Source organism: Mus pahari, chromosome 16 (genome assembly GCF_900095145.1).
Source record: "Mus pahari chromosome 16, PAHARI_EIJ_v1.1, whole genome shotgun sequence".
In the NCBI taxonomy this organism is placed as follows: domain Eukaryota; kingdom Metazoa; phylum Chordata; class Mammalia; order Rodentia; family Muridae; genus Mus; species Mus pahari.
The window spans coordinates 602,514-619,334 of record NC_034605.1 but is presented as its reverse complement, the minus strand read 5'-3'; the positions used below and the strand labels follow the sequence as shown (position 1 = coordinate 619,334).

The following is a 16,821-nucleotide window of genomic DNA, read 5'->3' as shown; positions in this document are numbered from 1 at the left end:
GACTTGAGCTTTGTACAAGGAGATAAGAATGGATCAATTTGCATTCTTCTACATGATAACTGCCAGTTGAGCCTCGCTGGCAGTTCTTATCTCCAGGAGACTCTGACTCAGGGCTCCAAAATCTCTCCACCCAGTTTGCTAAATGCCCACTGGTGGGTTGTTATCATGCCAGCCCCATGCTTCAAAACCTATGGCCTTTATGGTGCACATCTGGCAAACCCACGCTTTCCCACCGTACCTTTCTCTCTTGAATCCAGTCAAACAGCCCCATGAAGAAAAAGCGCCACACAAACTTAGTTCAGAAACAATGGTAACTCAGTCGCTGGGTGCAACAAATAGGATCTACTTCTTGTAAGCCATATTAACTTTAAATCCTCTGGCGGTAAGTCCTGGAGGAGTCGCCGTTTAAGCCAGGAGACACTAGTAGCTACATCTTGCCATCTCATTATCCCTGTCCAAAAGGCCCCTAACTCTCCTCTTCCTCTCTTCCTTCAGTCAACCCAGAAGTCTCACCTACTTGCCCGATGATTGGTCCCTTTATTCATTTGAGGGAAGGATCATGAGAAGTCACCTGAGTACATGACTCATTCCCTGTCCCAGACAACCCCTCTTGGAAAAGCAGAATTAACATCAAAATTCAGGCATCACCAGGGCCATTCACAACCATTAGAGACTACTTTTATAAATATTTTACGTAATACTATCTAACAGAACATTACATGTAGTAACATAGTTTGTTCAAATTATCCACAGCATTTGGACTAACCTCCATCACTCTGGATTGCCTTCATGGAGAAGTACATGAGCTGTGGTCTACCAGCCAACCCCTCCCTGACACTACCCCTGCCCCCCCCATCCTCCCCCACCCCCACCCCTGCCCCCACACACCTTTTTAACAGCAAACAACCCCAAAGACAACATGAATTACTTGATTCAGTTTTGCCAACAGACATTGTGTTTAATTTCAAGTTTGTCAACTTTGTATGGAAAGAGCACTCTGTATTTTGCTAGTAAAATCTCCTCGTATTTCAAGTAAACCTGATTAAAGCTACTTTAAGAAGAGACGATATTTAGAAAAAAATAGTATTATTTTATCTATGACCACAAACAAGTCTTTTAGTACAGAGTAGGGGGAGAACAGCAAGTCTCATGTTTAGGAAATTAAACTGGAAAATAATATATTTATCATTTGGCTCTAGAAGGAAACTTTAAACTAGATATGCATACCACTAGAGAAATTCCCAAAATAGTAATAATATTAATTATCCATAATAATGAAAGGCTCCTATCCCCTAGCCTGTTTACCACACAAGTCAATGAGTCACATTTCATAATTTCTATTTAGTAATAAGAAATCTGGATCCGGGCTGGAGAGACGACTCAGAGGGTAAGAGTACTACTGCCTGTTCTTCCAAAGGTCCTGAGTTCAAATCTCAGCAGTCACATGGTGGCTCACAACCACCTGTAATGAGATCTGACATCCTCTTCTGGTGAGTCTGAAGTCAGCTACAGTGTACTTATGTGTAATAATACATAAATCTTTAAAAGAAAAAAGAAAAAAAGAAAGAAATCTGGACCTGGGGAGATGGCTCAGTGGATAGAGTGTAAACATGAACATGAGGACCAGAATCTGGGTCTCCAAAATCCATGTAAAGGGCAAATGGGCTCCGTGGCCTGCCTGTGATATGCTGCTCAGGAAGCAGAAGCAAGGAATCCATAGTGCAAGCTGGCCAGCTCAAGCTTCAACATGAGATCCTGGATCAGTGTAAAGTGGGAGCCATTGAAGAAGACACCTAACATCAGCCTTGGGCCTACACACACACACACACACACACACACACACACACACACACAGGAAATCAGTGTCTCAGAGAACCTATGCAATTTGCCCAAGAACAAACAGCTAGTATCTAAGACCCAGCTACTAATACTAGCTACTAAGCTAGTATTTAACCTTAGTATCTAAGGTTAAAGTCAAGTCTTTCCAACTCCAGAATTCCTGGGGTTTTGTTTTTGTTTGTTTTTGTGTTGTTTTGAAGACAGTCATTTCATTTGCCAGCGTTTTCTTCAACCGATTTCTTTTTTATTATTATTAATTTATTATTATTTTCCTTTTATTGAAAATAGATTTTTTTTTCCTCACATAATCTATCTCAATTATAGTTTCTCCTCCTTCTGCACCTCCCAGTTCCTCCCCACCTCCCCTCCCATTCACATCCATTCCCTTTCTGTCTCTCATTAGAAAAGAATGGACTTCTACGAGATAATATTAAAATATAACCAAATAAAATGTAATAAGGTAAAGCGAAAACTAGCACATCAAAGTTGGAACAGACAAACCAACACAGGGACCAGAGCCCACGAGAAGGTACAAGACTCAGAAACTCACCTGTTAGCACACTCAGGAATCCCGTAAAAACACTAAACTGCAATCGGTAATATCTATGCAGATGACCTGGTGCAAACCTGTGCAGACCCCAAGCTTGCTACCTCATGAACTCCATGAATTCATATGAGCTCCTCTCATGTGTCTACAGATTTCTAATCTGGCAATGTTAACGGTGTAAATCTATGAGATATAATTTCAGTGAGCATCCTTGATGAGAGTGTCTGGTCACTTTGTGTTTAGAGACTAGTGCCAACCAATGTCGTCACCGGCCAAGCTCCTAAAGTGAATAAAGGAACTGCTGACCAGGACCACGGGTTCTCCAGTGGAGAATTCTTCGGTGAAATGACACCAGTGATTTGAAGTGAGCTGAAAATGTTAAGTTAGCAAGGAGACTAAATACCCTGCTATACATGAATCAGAGGTCAGGGGTCAAATTGAGTTAAGGGGCAGGCTGAACTTTCTGAAAATGAGTAGCGTGCTCACCAACACCAACATCTTTCTACCCAAGTTATGCCCCTATAACACAGCCTTCGTATGGACCCATCTTGACCTATGGGACTTAAAAGTATCTACAGGATGGCTATAAGTGAGATTATTAAGAATTTGCAGACTCTGTGCTCCAAAGCTTAGGACATGTCCCCATAGCTCAAGGTGCATGACAATTCAGGTATATAAACCCAACATTACTGGCGTTTCCGTATTGCCCTGTGCTTTTGAACACTTTATTTGTCAAGACCGTGGCAGTGAAATGAGGAGGGCACAGTTTTTATAAATCTGTCGAAGAAAACAAATGAATGTACCTAATCTCCTCTGGCAGCACCCAGATGCCCATCTGTTCCCGGTTAATCTGCCAAATTAGCAGAGTCTCAAGCCAGCCCTTTTTGGCTCCCACACCTGCTGGTGTCCAGAGAAATGTCATCCACACACTCTATTGCAAAATTGGACTGTATTTCAGCATTCCACACTCTGAGCCTTATGCATCCTCGAAGTAAAATTAAGTAGAACTGGTCCCCCAAGGGGTGATGGTCCTTTGTGATAGGTCAGATACATATCACTTGGAGGCACTTCATGGTAGCCTTGGCTGAAAGCAAGGAGGGTAAGACTTCAGAAGGTCTGCCTTCCCAGGAAGTAAGGGCATTAAATTCAGATCAATTTTGTTGTGTATCAGTAGGACAATTTAGGACAACAAGCTAGGATGCTTTAGAATTCCTCAACTGTGGGGGATAACGCATGGGAGTATTTGCTGGGGACATGGGGACCACTGCCTTAAGCATTTAAAGCACAGGGGTTGAGGGCATGAATTTAAGGGCCTTCCAAATTCACTTCTACAGATGAGAGCTTGTCCCCACTTCACCAAGTGGACTTAGAATTCCTGTCTAGGAAATGTTGCCATATTAAAGCCTAATATTTAATATTGCTTTAAATTTTCCTAGAATGTTAATCCATCCCTCACATCAAATATTATTTAATTTGCACATACCTAGATATCACGAATCCTATTTCAGCATTACAAGAAGTCAGTGAGGAAGTGGGACATGACTGCAGACTCCAAGTGATGAATTACACAAGAATTACCTTTGTTTAAGGTGCCTGGGGAAGGAAGAGCTAAGGGATAAGTAGGGAGCAGGGAGTAGATAGTTGACCTCAAAGAAAGTTCCTCTATATGGCAAAACTTCTAGAACATTCTGTGAGGAACAGCCTTAAAATGGGCATGCTCAATGGGGTCTGAATATATCGACCAAGCTAAATCTCTATTACTTCGGTAAAGAAACAAGCTCACTGATTGGAAGTGAGGAGGTCAAGTTCATACATCAAGAGAAAGGGTGAGGGATGGGAGCTCAATTAGCATATTATTTGCTTAGCACACATGAGGCCCTAAATTCAAGCAACACAGGGTAGAGTCATGAGTGCTTGTAATCTCAGAATTCAGGAGGCAGGGGTAGGAGGATTAGAAATTCAAGGTCATCCACACCAACCCAGAGTTTGAAGACAGCCTAGACTGGGGAAGAGGGACAGTGAGAACGAGGGAGAGAGAGAAAGATGGGGGGGGGAGGTAAAGAGGGAGGGAGAGACAGAAACAGAGAGTTGGTGAGACAGAAAAGGGGAGAGAGAAAGAGACAGACAGACAGAAACAGAGAGTTGGAGAAATGGAGAAGGAGAGAGACAGATACAGACAGAGAGACAGAGACAGAGGCAGACAGACAGACAGACAGACATAGAAAGGGAGACAGAGAGAGTTGGTTTGAGGTCAAGCTAAAGAAAAGCACAGGTGGAGTTGGGAATGTTTTGAAAGCTTTCCCCAAGCGGAGGAAGAAGCTGGAAACTTTGGCTAGCCTTCTCGTAGACTCATGACTATCCCTCCAGCCATTTTCCCTTTGTATACTCTTCAGCTTCCTACATACTGTAGTGAATCATAGTTTTTGAAAGCACAGAAAATCCACTCTTATAAGAAAACATAAAATATATGTTATAACTCAATTTGCACCCCCCCATCTCCATCAATCAGTGCTAGTTTCTGTCCAAGATACACCAAAATCCTTCACTAAGTAGAAACATCATGAATCATTCATTGGTCATTTCCAAAAAAATTATCTTAACTCTGGCCAGATGTAAATGTTATTCCTGAATAGTCAATGTTAGAATTTTGAAAAGGTCTTCTAAAAATAGAATTTAAATCGTGTAATGGTGCCAACAGAGCATAAGGTTATGGGTACAAATCGCAGTGGAATAGACTGGACCCTTGATGATACTGTTCAAGGCTCTCAGATTGGAAATTGAGACCAGGTGGCCTCTTTATATCATGCACCAGACCTCACTGCCTGAGAGAGGCAAGAGAAGAGTTTGTTTGTGAAATCACACAGGTAGAAATGAAGGAGGCAGAAAGGCAAGTGAGCCAAGAGGAGTTCCTGGAGCAGAACAGAGGTGGAGGTCTGGTGAGAGCTATCAGGAAAACTATCAGAAAAAGCCTCCATTCGAACCTGCCTCATGGTGGGCCCTTCGGTCTCACGCATGTGACTTCTGTTATTTGTATATCGTAAAATTACAGAGGGATGATGAGAGAAGAAAGGAGGAAGAGAGAAGGTGGGGGGGGGAAGGGAAAGAGAAAGAGCTGTCCTTTTCTGCCAACAATAAAAGTTTCTCTCTCTCTGTCTCTCTCTGTCTCTTTCTCTCTCCATCTCTCTCTCCCTCCCTCCCTCTCTCTCTGTCTCTCTCTCTTTCTCTCTCCATCTCTCCATCTCTCTCTCTCTCCCCCCCCCTCTCTCTCTCCCATCTCTCCATTTAAAAATGTTTGCTTCTATTATTTACTTGCCTGTCTGTGTGTCTTTGTATGTGCATGTACACATGAACACAGGTACCATCAGATTCCCCAGTTATAGGCATTTGTAAGCAGCTGGACCTGAACACTGGGAACCAAACTCTGGTCCTCTGCAGGGACAGCAAGCTCTCTCAACCTCTAAGCCACCTCTCCTGCACCTAATTTTTCAAATTAGCATATAAGATAGTAGATGTCTGTGATATTGCCAAACAATGTTTTATGATGTACCTCCTTCCACCATCTTCCTCACTACTAACTACTGGTGGTAGTTCTCCTCCCCCAAGTCTCCCCTTTTCCTTTCTTCCTTCCTTTCTTTCATTCTCTCTTTCTCTCTTTCTTTCTTTCTCTCTCTCTTTCTTTCTTTTTTCCTTTCTAGTTTTTCAAGGTGAGTTTTTCAGTGCATTTGCCCCATTCCTCGTCTTTTCTCTTTACCTATTATTAACCCCTCTTGGTCTCCTTTCTACTTTTTCAGGCTTTACCCACACTTATACACACAGTGTGAGCCTGTGTGTATGTGTGTGTGTGTGTGTGTGTGTGTGTGTGCGCGTGCTTATGTCTGTTTGTGTATTGTGTGTGTCTGGCTTTATATTATACTTTCCAGATCTATCCATTTTCCTTCACATTTCCTGATTTCAATTTTTTTTTTTACAGCTGAATAAAATTCTACATTTATAGGCTAATCTCAGACCAAGTGTCAGTTTGATGATCATTTTTTTCTTCCTCTGCTTACAAAATATAAATTCATCTCCTGACTGATAGCAACATTATGAAATGTGCAGAATATCTTGGAGCAAACATTCCTCATGGACAAAAATTCTGTCCTTGTGCATTTCAATGTCTGACATCAGAAATACCCGCCACACCACCCCCTGTGGGACACTCAATATGTGCTAACTCTGTAAGTACAGTTCACATGCATGAACTTTTTGAATTTAACAATATTTATACATTCAGATGTGCAACAACCAGGGGTAAAGGTTCTCCAGTTGTTCTATAGCTAAGAAAACAAACTCAGCAAATTTGAGTAACTTGCCCAAAGTTACAGAGGTAACAAGTGTTCGATGTATTTATACCTGAAAATACATTGAACCACAGAGCCAGGCTGTCTTCAGATAGCCTTAAATTAGATGAGATAAGGAGATAGGAACAGTACTCAGTTGTAGATGAGAAGAACTAAGAGAAAGATATAGTACAGCTCAGAAAATAAAACACTAGAGATTCTCCATGCCAACAGCGAGCCCACCCCACTTACACAGAGACATCACTGTAGGCTGGAAGGTAATAGCCTTCTTGGGTTACAGCTGGGCTTTTCCTCCTGTGTTTCTACTTGAATTCAGCCAAGTCCCTTGACCTCTTTAGGTCTCTAAATCTTAGCTGCACAATGAGATGGTATCTTGGGACCTTTTCAGTTCTAAAAGATCCCCTGAGGAGTCTCAGCAATAGCCTAATTCCACGTAGCCTCAAGCATGTCACAGACCACCTGAAGAATGAGATTAGATGATTAAATACAAAATTGGGTCAACAGCACCTGCAGGACCACCTGTAGAACTTAGTTGCAGGGAGTCTGCTTGGTAAAGTGAGTAGATGCATCACATCTACGGTGTGCGTGTGCTAAGTTCCCACCGCAGGGATTATTACATTAGTTTCATCCTAACAAGGAACCTCCAGACTGCAGCTCAAGGCAATTTATTTTATTCACAGTCTCTGCTCAGAAATTTGGAAAGACTCCTAGAGCCACTCAGAGACACTGGGATAAATATCTATAAAAGAATGCTGCAGCTAACCCAGGGAGAACAGGACAAGTGAGAGCTAAAAGGAGTAAGCGAGGGTCCTGGTGACATCACTAGATATCCAGCTGGCCCAGGAAAAACTCAGCCAAATGGCTAAAATCCGGAACACTGAGAATACCAAATGCCAGTGAGGACATAGAGCAAGTGAAATTCTTGTTCATCACTGTTGGGAGTGGAGAGTAGCTGGATTATTTTTCAGCACAGCTTAGAACTCTCTTATAACACTCCACGAAGGCCTCTGTTCAACCCAGCAATAGTGCTGATTTATCCAAATTAACCAACAACTTACATCCACGCAAAACCTGCATTTGGATCCTGATAGCAGCTTTATCAAGAACTTTGCAAATTTTGGAAGCAATCAAGATAACCACCAATAGCTGAGTGGATCAATAGGCTATTTTTCAAGTATTTTAAAAAGAATTTCAAGTATTTTTTTTCAAAAAATTACTGCCAGGTATGGTGGTACATACTTGCTATCTTAGCACATAGCTGGAGTAGAAGAATCAGCATAGTGAGTTCAAGACTCACCTGCCACACCTACTCCAGTGAAGTTTGCGTGACAAGTCCAAATGCTTGGCTGCAGTCCTAAGGCAAAAAGTTTCATGGAAACTTGTCTCCTGGAGAGTCTCTGGCTTCCCATAACCAGATTCGTCCCTGTGATAGTGTGGAGGATCTTGCATGCTTTTTTTCAGTATTTTACTGGATAAGAGCTAGAAATCTCAGGGCAAGTTCTACAAAGTAAAGTTAGAATTACAGCTGAGTCACTCCCATATGCAAAAATTTACAATGGCTAGGAAGGAGGAGGGTTGTGGTTTAAGGAGGAACTAGAGTATTGCATTATTCATGAAAAGGTTAGCAAGAGCAGAACCCCCTGGTGGTGGGATAAACAATAGACTAGAATTGCACCTGGGCTATTAGCCCTTTCACCTGGCTCCTAAGAATAGCTGCCTTTAGATAGGGCTAATCTTATCTCAGTTGTAAACACTGCTTGATTCCTGCTAGTCTTTATGTATGCATTTCTCTGTTTTGTATCATTATACATCAGATAACTTCAATGTACCTTGGCTGATAGAACACCTAACTCCCTTGTTTTCTTCTGTAATATAAGTCTGATGTTCGCTTTGAGAAATTACATTCAGATACAACACTCCCTTGTGTCTATGTCTGTTTGTCATTTTCACCGACTCCTTGCCCACCTGAGTACTGGGACCCTGATTCTCCCACCTGTTGAGGGACTGACTGAGTCCAGCCCCTGGCACCCACCTCATTAAACAATGGAGAAAATAAAAAGACCTGAGGTGTAGCTCAGCATGAGAGTTCTTGCCTAATGAGTGCAAGGCCCTAGGAAAAAGAAAAGGAGGGCAAGAGGAAGAGAGAGCAAAAGGAGAAGAGGGAGAGGAAGCAAGGCAGACAAGGTAAGTAAAAGTATCACACTAAACAGTTACCACTATGTGACAGTCTGGAAAACATTGAGCTTCAGAAGCAAAACAGTAGAACTTCCAAAGGTTAACAAGGAACACCACATAATTTTAGGGCAGTTTAAATGTTGTGTACACTACTGTTAGAGTAGATACATTTTATATATATATATATATATATATATATATATATATATATATATATATATAATCTACAGTATATATCTATACTGATAGAGTAAACACACTGATACATTTTCCCAAACCTGTAGAGTCACACAATATGGAGCCTTAACCCTGATCTAAATTATAGACTTCAATCAATAATGATATGATCAATTTAATTATAACCATGCTAATGCAGAGCACTAGTAGGGGAAACTGAAGGAGGGAGAGAACTGATAAGATGGAAAAATGAAAACTTGCCATCGTTTTCAATCAACTTTTCTATAAACCTAACACCACTGTAAACTATAAAATCTATTTTTCAACAATTAGATGGGATCCTGAGGATACAATTGCTCACATTCCAGAGTTAGTCTGTATCAGGACAACTTGATCATAACTAAGGACAATTTGACAAAGTCTATCTTTTTAGTGTAAGAAAGCTCAGGTTCATTCTGAGAGACAGAGAGACAGAGAGTGGGCGGGGGAAGAAAGAGAAGGAGGAGGAGAAAGAGGAGGAGAAAGAGAAGGAGAAGGAGAAGGAGAAGGAGAAGGAGAAGAAGAAGAAGAAGAAGAAGAAGAAGAAGAAGAAGAAGAAGAAGAACAACAACAACAACAACAACAACAACAACAACAACAACAACAACATGAAGAAATAGAGAAGAGGAGAAGGAGGAAGAAGAGGAGAAGTCCTCAGAGGTCTTGAGAGAAAATCCCATATGGTGGCTATCTTACTTAGGATATCTAATGCTCTGCAGACACACCATAACCAAAGCAACTCTTACTAAAATAATAATAATAATAATTCTGGGCTGTCTTATAGTGATGAGGTTTAGTCCATTGTCATCATGGTGGGAAGTATGACAGCATGCAGGCAGACGTGGAACTAGAGAAGCAGCTGAGAGTTCTACATCTTGATCCAAAGGCAGCAGGAAGAGAGAGTGACACTGGCCCTGGCTTGAACCTCTGAAACCTCAATGCCCACCCCAATGACATACTTCCTCCAACAAGACCACACCTCCTAATTAGGCCACTCCCTATGAGCCTATGGGGCACATTTTTACTCAAACTTCCAAAGTAGCTGAAAAATGATACATGAAACTCCTAAGAGCATTCAACTGAGTCCCATGAATAATCAGCAAGGGATACTAGGGCTTCCCAACAAGCACACAGCACAAGCATGGAGATCTCCATTGCGGTGGCAGTCAGAGATGTGGTAGGCAATGTGGCAGTCAAAATGAGGTATTCAGTGAGGGCTGGGAAAAAGAGGGAAGAGAAGACCAGAGCAGGTGCTGAGGCACCAAGCAGACCACCAGAATAGCCTGGTCAGGGAACAAGGCAAAAGCAAGATACAAGAAATGGGTATGTCCTACTGTTGTAAACTAATAATAAACAATTAACTACAGGCTACTGGAGAGAGAGAGAGAGGAGAGAGAGAGAGAGAGAGACAGAGACTGATGGATTGCCTGTCATACCAGGGAGCAAGAAGTGTGGCAGGCACAAACCCATGTTTTAGGCTAGATAGTGTTGGAATAGCCCTCAAGGAAGTGGGAGGGGAAGAAATACCAAGTAGATATCTCAGTGTCTCCAAGAGGGACCAAGGATGATACCCTTTTTCACACAAAATACAGATGCTAGGTCTGGGTTCCATGAAAACCAATTTAAATACAATCTTACAAACTTATCAACCCCTCATCCCAGAACTAGTTCTTGCCAGTTTGTAATTCTGAGAATTGCACCTAGGATTTCCTGCTTGATAGGCTAGCATTCCACCCAGCAGTTTTGTTTCAGGAGACAGGGTCTCACCACGAGGCCTGGAGTTTGGAGTCCTCTTGCCTCAGCCTCCTGAGTAGCTGGGATTCTGGCCTGCACCACCACAACCAGCATTTTGCTTAGTTCAGGGTTGCATTTTAAAAGACAGTATTTATCTTTTTTTTTTTTTTTCATTTCCCCAAATGATTCCTTACTTTTCTAAATACATATTGTCCAGGAATTAAGAGCCATCCAGAAGCCATGACACAATGGCTCAGTGATGCATAGGTGGCAAACAGAAGCTGGCAGTGAGCACTAGGTGCTGTGCCCGCTCTGATTTCATATAGCTTAATGATGTATGTGATTAATCATTTTTGTCATTAAACACTCTCTTTAGGCAAACTAACATGTCTTCTTTTCTTTTCCACTAGAGACTTTGGTTCAATAAACTGGTGGTAACATTTAGAAAACTAGTGTGGAGCCTCCCTACACATATACACATAGAGCACACACACACACACACTCAGCATCTAACATGTCAATAGCCCGTCATATAATAGGGATTCCCATGCAATAGGGAGTTCTCTTATCTTGTCCTACCTGGTTTTTTCTGAGCACTTTATAAATCTCTTATCTGTCTGTCTAGATCTTAGGCTCACACAGAGAACCTAGATTTCATGAGATTAGCCACCATTGTCTAGTTCATCCACTAATAATCCCCAAAACAGTACCTAGAATATGGAAGTTGCTCACAAAATAACTGCTAAATGTTGAATGAATTGTTTCTCTTTCCCTCATTGGTCAAGGTAATGGAGTTGGGAGTGGGTAGGGGAGACAGTAGGTTAGATTTTATGCATTCAAAGACTGGTATCTGCCATGTCAGAAAAGGCTGCCAGAGTCTTGATAGTCAACCATTCTCCAATGGAAGGTCATACATCCAAGAATAGTCAGGCAACGTGAATTGGTCTTGAAGAGTGTAAACGAGGACACAACGTTGGAAAAGCAGGTAGAACTGGGTTGGGGGAGGGTTGGATATGATCAAAACACATTGCATGAAACTCTCCAAGAAATCATTTAAGGCTGGCAAGATCGTAATGACCGGATTTTAGCCCTGTCTCCCTTAGCTCCAACCCTACTTCATCCTTGTCCTTGGTAACCAAAGCTCATACAGAGCACCCCCTTCCTTCCACTGTAGTGACTTTCTCTTCAGTTTCCTACACACCTCGGGGATATTCCTCCATGTTAACAACTCTCGTAAGGTCACCATGGATGTCGTTCTACCAACACCAGATAGTTTTTTAGTGCTTATGTTTCTTGGACTTTATACTCACTCTTTCAATTTTTCTCCTTGGCTTTTCTTCCTGCCTCTGAGTTAGACAGACTCTTCCAAGCTCCCCTGTAGGCTGCCTAAACCCTGTCATTTCTCCGTACTTGCAAATTACTTAGTACCATGGAGCACAGCTCTGTCTCCTGTCTCCTCATTCTGGGTCATTCTATGACACCAGCCATGCCTATGACTTTACTACATGTTAATACTACATGTTAATAATCTTCTCTGTGTTAGCTACTTTTTGCGACTGTGGCAAGTATCTGTGAGACAGAACTTCAAAGAATTAAAAAGAAAGTTTCTTCTTGGCTCATAGTTTTGGACCGTAAAATCTGTGGTTGACTAGCCATATTGTCTCTATGCCTACAGAGGAGTAGAACATTATGGTGGAAGCGTTTGGTGAATCCTAGCTGCTCACTACCCAGCAGCCAGGAAGCAGAGAGCACCAACCAATGTTAGTTCTTATGTTTCCTTCCTTCTTCTTCTGTTCCACACAAGCCTGCCCATACTCAGAGTGGGTCTTTCCCTGTCAGTTCTCATGCCAATCATCTCTGAGAATGCCCTCATGGACACACCCAGAGGTGTGCTTTACTTGCTTTCCCAATCTATTCCAGTTAGCCACCACTCCTATTCCCAGCTTTGTCTACCCCCTGATGTTCTGACCCACAGCTCCACCAAGCATCTCACACCCAATATATCTTCACTCCCCTAAGCTTAATGTCACTCTCCACACAGGTACCCAAGCAACGAGTTAGCTATCATCTGTGACTTTCTGTCTTTTACATCCCACAGTTAGCCAGTTACCATGTGAAATCACCATTCTTGAATCTTTCTCCACCAACTCTCTTCAATCAACTACTGACTTCTCTGCTCACCTGTAGTGTGGTCAGCCCTATGCCATTTATTTTCCATAATGAGGCATTATCTGTAAAATGATTTGCCTTAAATTTCTGTAAATGATTTTTCCATAATCTTAGACATAAAATCCAAACTCCTGAGAAAGGCATAAAAAGCTCTCATGGTGTGTCTCTGCCTGTCCCTTCACTTCAAGCTCTACCAGATCCCATTTTGCAACAATATTTAGCCTTGGTTCTTCCTCTTATGCCCCTACCCCTCCAATACCCTGACAATTAGTTCCTACTTATCCATCTAGATTCCATGTCACCTCTCCTGATGACATACCTCAGGGTATAGTCCTTCCATACACTCACTGCTCCCCTACTTTATTTTGTTCAACTTCCCAGCTAGATGATTGGCTTCATGGGAAAGAGGTCATTTTCAGAAGAAATAATAATGACTGATTCTCAAGTACTCAAGTATACACTGAATGAATGAAAGTCCTTAAGTTTGGCATCAGTACACAGAGGTCAAGGATGGATCTATTGGAGGAAGGTGGGGATCTGTCATTCTTTTGAGACAACTATTATTTGTACCTTTTTCCACTGCCTAGAGGATTTCTCATTTGGGGTTTCAGGAAGGCAACAGAGCCTACTCAGGTCAAGGATGCTGAAGAAATAGCTAGCTCAACATTCCATTCTTCCCCACGTCTATGTCATTGGCCCTGACTGGAACTCCTCGGTAAGATTCTTGGCCCATTATCAAGACTGAATGAGAAGCTACCAGTTTAAGGTAAATAGAATTGGGAACTCTGCCCATTAAGCAAGTTTGTATTCCCATGCCAGCAGCAATAGAGATGCTTGTACAATAGGCAGTAGAGTCCAAGGATTCTGTGGCAGTGTGTGCACTTTCAGTGGCAACATAGCTCTCTTCCTAGGCTCATTCAGCAGCACGGTTTGAAGTGGTGTCCCCAGATACTAGCCCCAAACCCAGTTCTCCAGCATCCTGATGGTTCTGTCCTTGTTTCTTATGACTACAACACCTGACTGATACTCAGACTTCCAAATGGACAGCTTTTAACTACGATTTAGCACAAAGTAACCTAGGTAAATTTCCAGGGCCCTCAAAACCTGAACAGTCCCAGTGGGAGCAGGTGGCCTGCTTGCTCAAGTGCCATCTGGCCTGGATTTTACCCCTGTCCTTTCTTGAAACAGGGTGTAATAATAGATCTGATTATGCCTTGGGGACCTAGTGTGACTTTCTTTTAAAATAAGAAAAAAGATCCCAAGTGTGTGTCATGGTCAAGGTCCGTGTATTATCTAGTACACTGTGAGATTAGCACCAGACGAAACAAATAGAGAAAGGTTGGGTCCAGCCGGTCTTCTGGAAAGGAGGAATCACTGAGGTGAAACGGCTTGGTTTGTAAGCCAGGGAACGATGTCACGAGGGAGAAACAGAAGCCCAGCCCTTGCCTGCCAGTCTCTTGGAAGCTAGCTTGTCAGGATGCTGAAGTTGAGTGACACAGGGGGATAGTGGCTGATGTGAAAATTCTTTCCCTGCCCATGTGACCAAATAGACAGCTTGCTCGCCACCTCTTCTGACAACAACGTCCTGACCTTTCCCTGTGGTCCCCATTCTTCTCAAACTCCCTGGCATCCGAGCTGCCAGTACCTCATCCCTTGACCTGGTTCAATTCTACTCTGCAGATGAAAGCTAGACTATGAGGTCATCTATTTAGTAAACCCACATACTACGTGTCATTGTTTCCGTGGCCAGTGAGTGACAGGGGGCTTTGTGGACACTAAGGCACAATCAAAGGCCACTTTCTGCTCCTGGCAGTGTGCTCCAGGGATGTTCAAGTCAGCAGGATAGGAGATACCAGTCTCTCACTGGCCTAGAAGGCTCCCAGGATCTGCCTATTTCTGCCTTTCCAGTGTTGGGATCATAGGCACATGCCACTATATCCCACTTTCTAGTGTGGGTTCTGGGGAAGCAAAGACATGTTCCTGTTTCCAAGGACAGCACTCTGCAGATGGAGCTAACCCTGGAGACCTATTTGTTCTTTCTATGCTAGGACAAGATTTCAAAGCTATCTCTATGATACCACAAGTTGTATTGGGGAGGGGATCACACAATTATGGACAAGACTCATGCCTGGACACCTTTAACAGTCAGGGCATGGAACATGACACGCAGACTAGGCACTCCAAGATACAGATGTGAAGTGCCCCAATAAAGACAAAGTATGGAGAAAAGCCACATGGGGCAAAACCAGAAGGAAAAGCCATTGAGAGGATCCCCGAGGCCCTTCCTGTCAAAGTAGAACTGTACTCTTTCACAGAGTAAAACCTTCTGAGTAATTCTTTCCCAGACAAATACTCAGTCTAGCCAAAGCCAGTTCCCAGGACTTGGGACATCAGTGGAAACTGAGAGCTTCATCAGCATGGAAAGACATGAAAATAGAATTCCCTTGAACCCCATTGTAGAGCAGTGCAAATGTACCAAACATAAGAGCATCCGGGTCTGTGTAAAACACAGCGTACACAAGAGCAGTGGGCCACCCTTACTCGTGGTGCACTGGGGAGGCCTGCAGTCTAGCCCTAGGACCCAGACCATCGGTGACTCCGCAACGCTTTGCTGGAGAGAACCCCACTTCAGAAGACTTCAACGCAGTACTCCCTCAACCTCCCTACCCTTGCCAGATGACGATCCTCGTACTTGATACCCAGAAGTTCTTTGCCCAAGCCGCCAGAGTTGCACCCCCTTCCTTAGCACTGTGCTCCTGGTGGACCACACACAGAGTATGTACACGTGTCGGGAAAGGCATCCTGGCTCTTTGGAGGCATGTGATAGGTAGAGGCGGGGCCTGAAGGTGGAAGGATACCTGAGTGTGTACTAGTGGCCCCACAGGGTGTGATGAGAAATCAGGGACAGCACAGGAAGAAGGCTTAGACTCAGCTTCGTCGTGCCTACACAAGCTCTGCAGATATTTGTCGCTGCCTTGCCTCCAGCACTACCACTATGTCAGCGCATTGTGAAGGGAGGGCCTGGTCCCGTCTGCTGCTGGCACGCACTAGGTAATGAGAGGGAGGGAGAGGATACCAGCACCGTCTGTACGAAAGGGTCTCACACATCTGCTTCTTCGCTTCTGTATTAATGTCCCCGGAGAGAGAAATGGAATCCAAACACAGAGACCTCATCCCAGCCTTCCCAAACAAGATGATGCTCCAAAACAAACCCTCAAATGTGAATTTCCAAAAAATTTCTTTAGCTATGAAGGATAGGAGGCATTCTTAGGAAACCATTCAGTATTTGTGTATTTTCTCCCATATAGGGCTCTGGTACTACAGCAAGGACACCCTCTAACATCATGGCTGGTATTCTCCACCCCTTTGGGAGCTGAGCAGCCAAGGCTGGGAAATGACATCAATAAAGAATGGCCAATTCTGGACAGTGCTCCAGACAGAAGGGTAAGGAAGTGAGTTTGTATGTGAAGTCTTTGGGAGAGTGAGAAATCCTAGGGTGGCCCCAGTCCTCAAAGCCATAACCAGCTGCCTACAGATATGGCCCTGGGCATCATATGCCCTGCCCTCAGGCTCTTAGAGCTAGAGGACAAGAGGACAAAGATGATCCATTCTTAGGAGAAGACTGTAAGTCACCCAGAATGAATTCTAAGGCTGCCCTCCTGAGCCCACTTCCAAAGACAGTCCAGGTGGTTAGCAGGGCTGGAGAGCCCCCAGTGGCCAGAGGACAAGGTGGTTAGCAGGGCTGGAGCGCCCCCAGTGGCCAGAGGACAAGGTGGTTAGCAGGGCTGGAGCGCCCCCAGT

General features: G+C 43.4%; 1 protein-coding gene across 1 annotated transcript in view; it reads right to left on the bottom strand.

Moving 5' to 3' along the window:
* Positions 1-16,821, bottom strand: part of Fam107b (family with sequence similarity 107 member B) — a 222,469-nt gene that overhangs the window by 186,804 nt on the left and 18,844 nt on the right. The window lies entirely within an intron of this gene.